The sequence below is a fragment of the Lissotriton helveticus genome, chromosome 1_2, assembly GCF_964261635.1.
Source record: "Lissotriton helveticus chromosome 1_2, aLisHel1.1, whole genome shotgun sequence".
NCBI classification, from domain to species: Eukaryota; Metazoa; Chordata; class Amphibia; order Caudata; family Salamandridae; genus Lissotriton; species Lissotriton helveticus.
The window spans coordinates 346,071,289-346,075,242 of NC_136058.1; the positions used below are offsets into that span (position 1 = coordinate 346,071,289).

The following is a 3,954-nucleotide window of genomic DNA, read 5'->3' on the forward strand; positions in this document are numbered from 1 at the left end:
CAAACATCATCCACCCCTCACAAGTGGGATATATAAAGAACAGACTGTCGCAGGACAACACAAGGTTACTGTGCCACCTGATCAACCACACAGCAAGCAGCAACGAGCAGGCAGTCATGATAGCGCTGGATGCGGAGAAGGCTTTCGACAGAGTCTCGTGGCCCTTCCTGGGTAACTGTCTGGGAGCCTTTGGCCTAGGCAGGAAGTACACGGCGATGGTCATGGCCCTCTACAACAAACCGAAGGCGAAAATAGTGGTAAATGGGAGCGCATCCGAAACGCTCACGCTGGGCAGAGGCACCAGACAAGGATGCCCTCTCTCCCCCGGACTATTCCTGCTCGCTCTAGAGCCCCTGCTAGCCAGGATCAGGGACAACACTGAGATAACAGGCGTAAAGCTCAAGAGGAAGACCGTCAAACTAGCAGCATACGCCGACGACATCCTAATCACAACAGCGAACCCCTCCACGTCGATAAAAGCTCTGATGGCCACAATAGGTGAATACGCAGAAGCCTCAGGCTACAAACTCAATAAGGAGAAATCGGAGTGTAAGCCAATGAATGTCCACACCACAAGAGAAGTCCTAGGCGATTCCGGCCTAGCATGGCAGACGAAACCTCTGAAATACCTAGGGCTCCACTTTGGGAGAGACCTCACGTCAACGCTGCAACACAACGAGGACCTCACGCTGAAGAAGATAAAGGAGAGACTGGAGTTATGGTCACCAAAGTTCATCAGCTGGTGGGGACGCATTGAAACGATCAAAATGATGATAACACCGGTAATAAACTACACGCTATCAATGCTACCACTCCCAATGACAGAGACATTTCACAAAAAATTGGACCAGCTCATAAACATCTTCCTGTGGAAAAACAAGAAGCCAAGGATAAGCCTACAAAAACTAAGACTGTCAAGAGACCTCGGAGGCCTTAACCTGGCGAACTTCAAGACATACCAGACGGCATGTCTGGCGAGACAGGGTATCGCCTGGGTAGATGCCACACAAACGTACATGCCAGTATGGCTGGAGGTCGAACAAGACATCCTAGGAGGACTCGAGCCAATAGCACTCCTAACAGCGAACCGGCACCCACTGAAAGCGAGCGCCATACTAAAACACACGAGAGACGCCCTGCTGAAAGTGGACAGGCACATGGCGCAGAAACTGAAAGGCACGGCTTGGGAATCCATCTGGTTCAACACTAAAGTGACCTACCAAGGGGCGACACTGCACAATGACACGTGGATTGGAGAAGGCATCAGCACGCCCAGTCAAATGGAAACAAAGAAAAAACCGCTGACGTTCCAGAACCTACAGCAGCTACATGACCTCCCGAACCAAGAGTTCTATAACTTCCTAAAAATTAAGACAGCAATAACAAAGGCCAACCTGTGCGGAGGAGAGCCGGGGATCATCAAGTATCTGCAGCTCATCAACTCAGCAGGTCACCAAACGGCAAAAATCTATAAACTCCTCAGCCCATCCAAGATGGCGCAGAACAAAAAAGCAACCAACACATGGGAGACGCGCCTGGGCAGGCAACTAAATGAAACGGAGCGAGCGATAATGTGGAGCTCAGCGACAACAAACAAAATCACCCCACAACTAGCGCAAACAAAATACTGGCTGCTCCACAACGCATACTGGACGCCATCCAAACTCCACAAGGTCGGCATAGCAGACTCAGACAAATGCTGGAACTGTCTGAAAGAGGAAGGGACCCTCGAACACCTTATCTTCACCTGCGTGAAAGTCAGGAAGTTCTGGGCACAAATCAACACTTTCCTGAACGATATGCTCAAAACACATCTGGAGATCAGCTTCGTCAGCCTGGCGACTGAGCACCTAACAGCGAACCTAAAAAGTAAAGAAGAGAGAGAACTCCTAGACCTACTTCTCACAGCAGCCCTCAAAATGATCCTAACGAACTGGAAAAACACAGCCAAAGCAAGCTTTAAAACATGGATCAACTGGATTACCTTTCTGAGGGGGGCCGACAACATTACAGGCACCTTCTCGAAAGAACACAAAGCCAAGCTGCACATGTGGGACCCGCTCGATGAGCTCCTGAGGACGACCCAATAAAGGACAATCAAGGACAACTACGTGCGTACCCCCCCCCCCTTCTTTCTTCTTTTCTCTTTTCTTCTCCAGTGGAGGGAGAACAATAGATATGACCGCCATCTGTGTACCTATATCTGTATATATATATTTTTGTACGACCTTCTTTTGTATACCAATAAAAAAAATTCTAAATAAAAAAAAAAAAAAAAAAAAAGAGAAGTGTGTGTGAGTGACAGGGAGAAAGGAATGGTTAGAAATAAATAGAGCAGGGGAGAAGGATTAGGAGAGGGCAAAAATAGAAGGCAGTTGCGAGTTTGTGAGGAAGGTCTAGAGTCATTTGAGCCGTGTTGTCGTGCAGCGTGATGTCACTTGCCTACTGCCAAACTAAGTTAGTCCCCCCATTTCTTTTTTTAGGACGTGTGCCCTGGAGCTGAACGACAATTTACTGAAGTGTGTTAGGATTGTGTAATATTGTCTGGAGAAAAAACTGTGAATATGAGTCGCAAAAGCTACTGTCAGAAGTGGGATTCGTACCCACGCCTCCAGAGGAGACTGCGACCTGAACGCAGCGCCTTTGACCGCTCGGCCATCCTGACACACTGCTTACACCTCTGTGGCTCACTTTCCAGCCCACGTAGGGAAAGCTGCGCACACAGTTTCTTGTAGTGACTTCTGTGTTACAAAACATCCCGTCCAGGGGGTTGGTGGGGTTCGGAGATGTTTTTAAAGATGCCTCAGGACCCTGGATACAAGGAGCTTCATCACTCTCAGCTCGGGTCGTCACAGGACACATCTCTATAATGTACTACCCCACAACCTCTGGATAGTGTCTGTAAAAGGCGTCTTTGGTCTCTGCGGGTAAAAAAGATGTTTTTTTGCAGCGTTACTGGAGGTGTCACTGTAGAGGGGAATTGCAAAAGTCACAAAGCAGCCCTCAAAGAAAGATTGTGCTTCATACTCAGCGGCTGCAGCTCAGTCCGGCCTCAGGGGGTGCAGCTCAGTCCGGGCAGTTCAGCTCAGTCCGGGCTCAGAGCGGCGTTCAGGGCCGCACAGTTGTGGGTGCGGTGGGTGCGATTAATCCCTACAGCTGAGGCCCACATTGGTTGCCTCCACTCTCTGCCGTTTTCAATCAAATATGGTGAAAAGACTCTAAAGAATCCTATAACTCTTGACCCTTCAGTCCTGCTGACTCGTCCAAGCTCTGGCGGGGACGGTTCTCGGCTGAGCAGCCTCAGGGCGGCGCTGGAATCATGAAGGGTCGGTCAGCCCCACACTCCCGGCGTGCACCTGCCGCCGGCTGACGCGGAGCCGAGGTGTCTCCGAAGCTGTGAGTTGCACAAGCCACAGCGGAAAGTTAGCTTGATCATAAAAAGGCAGAATTAAATTCTTTTTGTATGAGGGAATGGGCTGAGTAAATGCTCTGCTGCAGCGGGACAGGAGCAAAAAAGGATCACAAAGGGAGACTGAAATGAAAGGAGCTAGAACCAAATGAGGAAATCATTTCTGAAGCCACTTTAAGAAATACAATCAGGACTTTTGATAATGTGAGAACACTGCTCTGCGCTCATGGGTGATTTGTTTGGAGGGCCCCATTCGATGAACATTGAGTTTCCGTAGTGTAGTGGTTATCACGTTCGCCTCACACGCGAAAGGTCCCCGGTTCGAAACCGGGCGGAAACACTTTTAACTTGCCATTGTAACAATCAGAGATATATTTCATTCATTTCATAATACTATTTTTATTACTATGGCTAGAGTTTGAATCTGAGTGATCTATCATTCCAAAGTCCGCGGAACTCGGAGTTGTAAAGTCAGTGACTTCATGTGTCTAGCCATTACCACAATACAGTACTTTTGAGGTCAGTATCTTAGCTAAAGTTGGTTC

The 3,954-nt window shown here is 48.8% G+C and overlaps 2 non-coding genes across 2 annotated transcripts; one reads left to right on the forward strand and one right to left on the reverse strand.

The window, feature by feature from the left end:
* Positions 1–2,582: 2,582 nt before the first annotated feature.
* On the reverse strand, positions 2,583–2,665 carry TRNAL-CAG (transfer RNA leucine (anticodon CAG)). The gene has a single exon. It is a non-coding gene; the product is annotated as a tRNA-Leu (tRNA).
* A 1,011-nt stretch (positions 2,666–3,676) lies between these two features.
* On the forward strand, positions 3,677–3,749 carry TRNAV-CAC (transfer RNA valine (anticodon CAC)). The gene has a single exon. It is a non-coding gene; the product is annotated as a tRNA-Val (tRNA).
* Positions 3,750–3,954: the final 205 nt, after the last annotated feature.